The following is a 9,963-nucleotide window of genomic DNA, read 5'->3' on the forward strand; positions in this document are numbered from 1 at the left end:
GGGAATTACCAATACAGATGTTTCTGACAGAATCAGCTCCAGGGAAGAAAGATTTATTCTGACTCTGGAAGGTCCAGACATCATGGCAAGGAAGAGGTGATGGATCAGGGCAGTGAGCGTTGTTAGAGACCTGGGAACAGGGAAATGAATACAAGTCTGTTATCTTTGTCCTGTTCCTCTCTTTATTCCTCACTGATTCCCAGTGCATGGATGGTGTTGCCTGCATCCCCCTTCTTTAATTATCTGTGGAAATGCCTTGACAGAAATACCCAGATGCACCCCCTTGCCAATATCTTCAATGATGCTATGTCCAGCCAGGTCAACCATCATAATGTCTATGAATGGTTTGATTTGTGATTTGGGTTTGCCTCATGATAGTGTGAAATAAGAATGTGTTCGACAGAAGCAAGGTTTCCTCTTAGGAAATTTAACCTTTCGCATGGCTGGGCAATGGGAGCAAGCCCTGGCTCTTGGGCCAGTTCTGGATCAGAGGGGAAACAACACCTACCCCACAGTACAGTGTCGCAAGACCAGGAGGTGAGAAATATTGGATGCATTTTGATATCAGCACTTCAAGTTTTTTTAAGTAATTGCTAGAATGCAACCCATAACAACTATATATTAAAATAAAATAAAGATTATACAGATATATTACATACACATATAGAATCGCCCTACCTTTCAGAGCCGGCTACATTTACGCATGGGACTTTCATACAGTTATGTAAAGTGTTGCTCTGTCCTCATTGGCCACCTTCTCCAGTGGGAAGTTTCTGGAAGGTCAGTGTTTATTCCCTCTTCTTTTCAAATGGAATTTCCAGTCACTCGGGACTCTTCATTGGGATGCTCTGCTCCCTGCGTCCACACAAGAATGGCCAACGGGCCAGCGTTTTTCGCTGAAGCAAGCTCAACCGCACGCTCTCGCCAGTCTTTCCCGCTCTTGCTCTTATTTTAAGAAATTGCCCCGTGAGGGAAAGTTGGTTTTGAGCACTGAGGCTTTTGTTATTTGGTGAGTTACTTTTGGGGTTGTTTCTGAATCATTATCTGCAGAATATGACTTCCATCCTGGGTCCAGAAGGCTCAGCTGCAAAATTAGCTTTGCCTGCCCCCTTGTGGCTGCCTGATGATCCTGGCAGAAGTAGCTTTGTTTTTCGAGTTTTGGATTTCGGTGTTTTTAAATTATTCTTTGTTCTTTGAGACGTTTATCGATGTACACAATGATTTTGGTAAGACTCGCCCCACTACCCCTCCCAGGCTCCCCACCTCGAACACTTTCCCCAACTTCACAACCTCTCTTTTTTAATGGATGGAGTCCAATTCGTGCCGTCCATATGTACAGGAGAGTGGGGCCATCCATTCTAATGCAGGCAAACTAAAAGGGGCCACATCCCTGAGTAAAATTTAATTTTACTCTCTAGCATCCATTAACTGCCAGTAACAGCTCAGCTGAAATTACGGCTTCTGACATGGAACCTGGTGAGACTCTACCCAACCGTGCTTGAATTCCGAATCGTTTGCCCTTGTGAAGGTCTCAAGCAGGCAACCACAGCTGCTATGTGTTTGTGAATACAATGACCCCGGCACATCAGGAAGGCGGTGTTTCTTGGCAATGCCCTTGAACCCCGGGCTCTTACAGGTTTTCTTCCTCCTCTTCTATAATATTCGTCAGGCTCTTGGGAGGTGCACTGTAGAGAGGACCCTTTAAGACTGAGCAAAGGCAGTTCCGATGGAACTCTAAGGAGTTGGCCCTCTCAGACTGTGCTTTAGGTACCAGCCCCTACCTGTTCTTTCATTCTGTGTGAAGCATCAATTTCCTCCTTACCAATGTCTGGTTTTTGAGGTTCTAGAATTGGGCCCAGGGTTTCACAAATGCTAGGGAAGTGGTATACAGCTAAGCTATGTCGCGAGTCCATATACCTGAAGTTTCTTTACTAAATAGTGTTTACTAAATAGTGTTTCCTTTATGGTGGGGAATATTTTAAATGCCTCTCCTAACAATGGCCTTCAGAAAAGGCATTAGCATGTTCTGTAAAATGAACATTAAAATGAGTTTTAAACCAAGGTTAAGAGGTCATAACACTGAGGAAACAAGATAGAGCATTAACTAACTTCTGTGCAGCTTGGCAATTTGGATAGGAAATTATTCTGCAGTCCAAGTTTTCCCTCTCCAACCGTCACCAACCGACTTTCTAGCAGTCGATCAAATGAACCTTTTAAATCAAGAAGTGTAAAACAAACGTAAGGTGTCTGTTTTTTTTTTTAAATGTTTCTCAATAGTTTCATGCTTGTCTCGTTTTGATAAATATGAAAATCTGAGTGTGCGCTCTCCTCCCTACAGATTCTTAGCCAACATTCACAACGGGTTTCCTTCGGTATTTTATCTCGTATGTTTTACATGACAAAGTAGTCGTTTACCTTTCATTTAAAACTATTATAGGATGAAAGGAAACATGGAGGGAAAGGTAAGGGGTAATTATCACTAGAGCATTTGAAAATGTATATTATTTTGTTTACTTAAAATTGCATATATGTTTATGTCTATGCAATATATAATATATATGTAATTTATAACATAATATAATATATAACACTATATTATATTATATTTATATTATATATTGCATTATATATATATACACATATATATAAGTTTGCACCACTTGAAGAGACAATACTTCCCCCAAAACCTCAGACTGTTTAGTAAAACCCCCAATGTCAAGCTTGAGAAAGCTCCTTCCAAAAAAAGAAGGGGAGAGGTCATGGCTGAAGATAGGACACATTGTGGACAGGATACTTGGAAGATTCAATCTGCACCAGAACTACACCCTCTTCCCTGATAACTAACTCTCAAAGTATCTGAAGCCATGTAAGCTGCCAAGGGAAAAAGACAATCAATAGCTCTAGCCAGCTGTAACACCTACGAACCAGGTCAATGATCCGAACGGCAGGCTATTCTGAAAGATGCAGTAATGGCACTGACAAGGAGGAGGAGGGACCAACGCCCACCTAACTGTGCTTAGGGCCTGTTCAGTAGTTGGAAATTCACACCTGACACTGCACGCTTACCCAACCGCCCGTAGCCATGGAGCCTAGAGGAAGACCTACTCCTGCCATTTTCCCGAGTCAGTATAGTTTAACTGCACTATATATGCATATCCCTATACCCGCCACAAAATGTAGCTCTCACCCCTTGTGTTAGTTAACCAGTCAGGCGCTCCAGGTCAGTGGTTCCCAACCTTTCTAATGCTGTGTGACCCTTCAATACAGTCCCTCATGTTGTGGTGACACCCCCCACCATAACATTATTTTCGTTGCTACTTTATAACTGTAATTTTCAACTCTTATGATTTGTAATGTATATGTGATATTTCTAATGGTCTTTGGTGACTGCTGTGAAAGGGTTGCTCAGCTCTCCACACACACAGAGTTGTGATCCATAGGCTGAGGACAGCTGCTGTGGAGGAGCAGAATTGATAGTGTGGTTTGAGTGGGTGTGCATGTGTGTGTGTGTGTGTGTGTGTGTGTGTGTGTGTGTGTGAGAGAGAGAGAGAGAGAGAGAGAGAGAGAGAGAGAGAGAGCGACAGACAGACAGACAGACAAGAGACAGAAGGAGAGAGACAGGCAGAAGATTTGGCCCAGATTAAAGGTGGACCGTCCTGCTTCAAAGGATCTGGATTCAAGATATATCATCCCACCTCTAAGGATCTTAAAAGATCTTTTCAGAAGATGCCCTTAAAAGTGGGTCTCCTCACTTCAAATGATTTAAGAAAACATTCCTCACAGATGTAGCCAGCAGCTGCTTGGGTTTTAGTTGATTCCAGCCATATTCAAGTTGTCAAACAAGAACAGCCACCACAAGTCCACCCCTTGTCAAGTTGACACACAGTCATATATCACCTTATGTTATATTTAGTTTCCAGATGAAAACATTAACCTGGTCATAATTATGTCTACTGTGATATATGTATCCCCCTATTCCCTGTACATCTACAAATACATATTTCTTAGAATAGGTGTCAAATTCCCTTGAGGAACATGCCTTTGGTATCTTAAATACTGGGCATTCTATATTTCCTCTACGCACAGCAAGCACCTCAGAAGATGTTTTCCTGGAGGAGTGGCCCATGTCAAACCCAAAAGGGTTTGTACCCATTATCATCATGTCTAAATTAGGTTATTGTAGTTTCCCATTGACTTTAGGCACAAGACATGGTAGCGCTAAGAGATGCCGTAAGGGATTTCCTGTGTGTAAGACATAATCTTTCTTATCTCCTCTGTGGAGAAGCAATCCAATTTCCCCCTGTAATCTGGATCAGTCATGCTCTCTGACTCTGTTATTTCCTTCTTAGTCTGTTGCTTTAAGGGCTTAAGTGAGTTCTTTGGTCAGAAGCAACTCTGTATGGAATACTATGAGGGTGGATAAGGCGCTCTGTAAGTCCATATATGGTACTTTTGGCAGAAGTGTTATGTGAAGAGGAGACCACCTGTAGCTAGAATAACTGAGGACAAAGGATTCTCTTTCCCACAGAAGCCGTCAAATGTAATAATCCAGCTACTAGGTGCCCCAGGGAATGGTGCCATATCTGGGGCTCATTGTTGGTCTCTGCGGTTGGCAGATCTGACACTCAGTCACAGAGGTAGTCATGTTGTCCTTGGTGAGTGACAGTCCATGTAATCAAGTGCATGCACAACCCTCATCTCTGCCACCATGGCCACTTTGTTCATGTGCCCATTAGGCAGTAACAGAGATGGCAGGAGGAAGAGGCTGACTCTCTACAGAATGGATGATCTTGTTCACTTGACTGTGGTACTCCTCCCCAGCTGAAGTCATTTAATGAGCATTGACATGGGACACAAGTATCCCCATATCCTTTAGCCATTTGGAGAGATCTAGCCACACACTTCTTCCCAAATGTCTTTCACAGAAATTCTCTAACTATAGTTTTTCTAGGTCCCTGACCATCCAACCAATCCATTGGCTATAGTCCATGAATCAGTGAACAGTCACACATCTGGCCATTTCACCTTCCAAACAAAAATGTATGAACAAATGTATGTATTTGCCCCAGTGTGAAGATTTCTCTTCGGCAGTGTCTTTCAGGTTGTATCCCCCAAAATGGTTCTAATGCTTCAACTGTCCATTTCTGGGTGGTGCCTGCATAGTGTGCAGAACCATCAGTAAACCAGTCCTTAATTCTCCTCGTTCACAGTCAACCGATCATACAGCATAGCCCATGGGACTATAGGTGAATACTTGGCAGCAAAAGGGATGACCAGGAATAGAAACCATAGGAATTTGAACAACTTCATGTAACTTGCTTGTGCCTTCAGGACCTGCTCAGGTCCAATCATGAACATACTACTTCCATTTGATAACAGATTGTTGCTATGCATGGCCTGTTTATGGCACGATATGTCAGATAATACTCAGCTCATGGTGTGCTATCTTCAAAATCCAAATTGAGCCACTAAATATTATGCTTCTTTCTTAGTGTTGGGAAGGACCAGGTACAATAACTTATTCTTCACCTTAGAAAAGATAGCCTTGCCTGCTCAACACCACTGCACTCCTATGAATTCCACTGAGACAGAGGACCCTTGAATTTTGATTGGGTTTATTTCCCGTCCTCTAATACACATTTATGTTACCAACAAGTTCAGAGCAGTTGCTACCTCCTGCTTACTTGGTCCAGTTGGCATAATGTCGTCAATATAGTGCACCAATGTAATATTTTGTGGAAGAGAAAGATGAACAAAGTCCTTCCTAAGTTATGACAGAGCTGGAGAGTTAATATATTCTGAGTTAAAGTGTAAATATATCCTGCTGGCCTTGCCAACTGAAAGCAAATTGCTTCTGGTAGTCCTTATGGACAGGTACCAAGTATTGATTTACTATCAATAGTTGCATACCATAAACAAGGAGATATGTTAGTCTTCTGAATTAAGGACACCGCATCTGGTATAACTGTAATTGGAGTCACTACTTGATTAAGTATTTGATAGTTAACCTTCATTCTCCACAATCTATTTATCTTCTGCCGTATCCAAATAGGAGCATTAAAGGGAGATGTATACCCTTGGATTAGGGGAATAACCGCAGGATGCATTCAAGGACAAACTAGACCTATTCGAGTCAGACTTCAACCAAAACTCTATTAGTCAACTGACTCCCACAGGTCCTACCTTTAACGGGGGGTGGGGATGGGGCACAACATTTCTTAGAGTCTCCCAGAATCAGTGTCAATTTAAAAAAATGCCTGAAAGTTATCATTGCTCTGATGAAACGCCAGGACCAAAGCAACTTGGAGAGGAGAAAGGGTTTCAGGTTTTGTTTTGTTGTTTTGTTTTGTTTCTTTGTTTTAGATTTTACTTCCATATCATTGTTCATCATCAAACTTTAAAGTAATCTTCATTGAGTTACACACTGCCATGGGTTGTGCTGAGAATTCAAGGATGGGAAGACCAATAATCAGCACATTTTTTTTTTTGGTACGGATTTATGCCTGTATATATGCACTTTAGCATGCTTGTGGGTGGGTGTGCTGGTTGCATGTATGAATGCCTCTGCATGTGTTTATGGAAGCCAGAGGTTGACTTCTGGTGTCTCTCTTGATCTGACTCCCCCATATATATTCAACCAGGGTTTCCTACTTGAAGCAGAGCTTGCCTACTCCGCTAGCCTGGCTAGCCAGCTTGCTCTAAGGATCTCCTGTCTGTGCCTCCTTAGTGTTGAGTTCACATGTAGGTTGCCTAGCATTTACATGGCATTTACATAGCATTTACATGTAGGCTGCCTAGCATTTACATGGGGCCTGGGATTGGAAGTCCAGTCCTTACACTTGCACAGTGATGACTCACTGAATTATTTTCCCAGCCCATAATATATTTTTTAAAATAACTTTTAATCTTTAATAATTTTATTCAATGTGCCTTAATCATATTTCCCTCTTCTTCCTTCCCTCTGCTACACCCAGTCCTACCCCCTTCCTCCCTACCCACTCCTCTCCCTCTCACCCCCCACCCCTTCTCTCTCCCTCTAGGTCATCTTGCTGGTCTCAACGGGCACCCCTGATGATTCAAAAGGAAGTGCTTGCCTATCCTCAGGAATCATGAATGATCCCACACACACACCAGCATCTCTGACACCTAAGAGAAACGACACATTGCATGTTATTTAATTTGTGATGGTTTGTATATGCCCGGCCCAGGGACTGGCAATATTAGGAAGTGTGGCCCTGCTGGAGGAAATGCATCACTATAGACGTGGGCTTTAAGACCCTCATCCTAGCTGCCTGGAAGCCAGTCTTCTGCTAGCAGCCTTCAGGTGAAGATGTAGAACCCTCAGCTCCTCCTGCACCGTGCCTGCCTGAATGCTGCCATGTTCCTGCCTTGAGGATGATGGACTGAACCTCTGAACCTGTAAGCCGGCCCCAATTACATGTTGTCCTTGTAAGAGTTGCCACTTGAGCTGTCTCTGCTATCATTCTGGGACTTGTGAGAGATAACTAAAGCACTCACTGCTTACTGTACAAGCCATTGTAGGGCTGTGGTTTTTAAAGCTTAGTCTTACCCATGGCTTTCCAAAGAGAAATCTCACAGAAATCAGAGCATTCGTTAGCTTTTGAGAAAGTGAAGGTTGCAGAAGCTCTGAAACTCAAGTAGTGGTTTTTCTTTTGTATTATAGAAGGGGTGAGGAGAAACCTTGGGTGGTAGTTAGAAAGTGAATGTCCCACATAGACTTGTGCACCTAAGCACTGGGCTCCCAGTTGGTTGTGCAGTGTGGGGAGATTATGAAACTTTTCAGACCTGGAGTCTCTCTAGAGGACTTATCAATCTGAGAATAGGCTTTCAGTGTTTATAGTAGTGGTTCTCAGCCTTCAATACAGTTCCTTGTGATGTGGTCACACACACACACACACACACACACACCATTATTTTTAGTTACTTCATAACTGTAATTTTGCTACTGTTATGAATCATAATGCAACTATTTTTGGAGAGAGAGGATTTCCAAAAGGGTCGGGACCCACAGGTTGAGAACCCTTGCTTCATAGGCTCAATTTCTTGTTTCTGTTTTCTGTGTCTGGCACAAGGTGACAATGTGATTTCCCAGCATCCTCCTCCAGCTGATGTCACTTGTGAACCAATCAGGGTCACCACTTATCGTGGACATCTAGCCCTCAGGAACCAAATCCAAAATAAACTCTTGTTTAAGTTGTTGAAGTTGCCTTTTGTCATGATATGTTGTAACTAAGTGACCGTACAACTAGGAAAGGTATAGACGAGACGTTTTTTAAGATACACTTGGAATTTCATTTTTTCAGATCACAATAGGCAAAGACACAAATCTTAGCCCACTGAAAATTGGAAAAGCTTACCGAAACGAAATCATCAGTAGTTATTGAAACCATTTGTGCATGTATTCACATGTATGTGCACATGTGTCCAGGTGTGTGATGCATGTGTAAAATGTGACTGTAGATCCTCATGCTAAATTTTATAGATTATGGCCACAAGGTGGTGATACAACACAATCTTTACCTTTTCTCCGGCTGATAAAACTAAAAGGAAAAGAACCAGGCTGTAAATCAAGCAATTCTTCGTGCATTCCTCAAAGACTGGCCCTCAGTCGTCTTTCTTCTTGGAATACAATGATAATTGTGACCCCAATGTGTAGTAGAAAAAAATATGCTTGTCAGGAAAAGCATATGTTTTATGAAAAATTTGATCTTTTAAAAATAATTTATACATCATTGCAATGCAACTTTGCTTCCCAGTTCTAGAGCCCTGGTATCTGCATGTTCTGGGGCCCCTGCCTTACAGATGTGGAGGCCTGGTCCCTTCCTGGTCATTCTCATGGTACCAAACTGAGCCTTTGTATCAGGTGGTCCTTCAGTCTTCCTCTGTTATTTCTCTATTTTATTTATTTATTTATTTATTTATTCATTCATTCATTCATTCATTCATTTGCAGTTCTCATCTTTGATGTTTGTGTTTAAGAATTTTGTGTAATATTTAAGAAGTATTTCATAATAGAACAGTTGTTTTCTTACCACTATGACCTCCCATAGTGGGGGTTTCTAGAATAGATTGACATCTATCATAACCTGTTAGAATGTTAATACGTATGTGCTGTGTCTGGGAAGTATCTATATTCAGACAAAACTGCAGCTACATAGCTTCTTGGTCTTTGTAATATGCCTGAAGTCAATGTTTAAACACAGACGCGATTCTTATTTAGAGTTCCATCAACAGTTCTGACTTTAAACTATCTGAAAGCAACCAAGAAAAAAAAAAACTAACTTAGCCACGTTAAAACAAACAAGCTAACACCGTCACAAAGTGAAGAATCAACAGGCACTGGCCTGCTTCCCAACAGCGGAAGCCAGAAAATAATGAAATCTGTCCTTCCATAGGGAATGAGCTCTAGCCTTGAATTCCATGCTGTAGCTACCTGAAACAAACAAACGGAGAAGAAAGGAGAACAGAATTCATCAGAAAAAGAAAAAAAAATCGCTTCTTCACCAGAGCAGGGGAAATAGAAAATGACACGGGTTTCCCCACACCCCTCCCCCTCTACAGCGTCCTCCCCAGTCCTTGGAAGGGAAAAAAGGATGCCTCAGCTCTTCTCCTTTCCTCCAACTGATTCGGCCTCTCGCCATGTCTTCTCACAAGACTTTCAGAATCAAGCGATTCCTGACCAAGAAACAAGCAAAATCGTCCTATTCTTCAGTAGATCCAGATGAACACTGGTAACAAAATCAGGTACAACTCTAAAAGAAGACACTGGAGGAGAATGAAGCTGGGTCCATAAGGATTCACACAACGGCAAGACTGAATTATACTAAATTGTGGTTATCGATCAGTTCTACCAGATATATTTCAACATTTTTAACCTGGAGACTTGCTTATGTCTTAAATTAGGGTGTTTCTCCAGTAATAAAATATAGAACCTTTAAAAAA

General features: G+C 41.9%; 1 pseudogene; it reads left to right on the plus strand.

The window, feature by feature from the left end:
* Window positions 1-9,660: 9,660 nt before the first annotated feature.
* Window positions 9,661-9,814, plus strand: LOC110309012 (annotated as a pseudogene).
* Window positions 9,815-9,963: the final 149 nt, after the last annotated feature.

This window comes from Mus caroli, chromosome 14 (genome assembly GCF_900094665.2).
Source record: "Mus caroli chromosome 14, CAROLI_EIJ_v1.1, whole genome shotgun sequence".
NCBI lineage: Eukaryota > Metazoa > Chordata > Mammalia > Rodentia > Muridae > Mus > Mus caroli.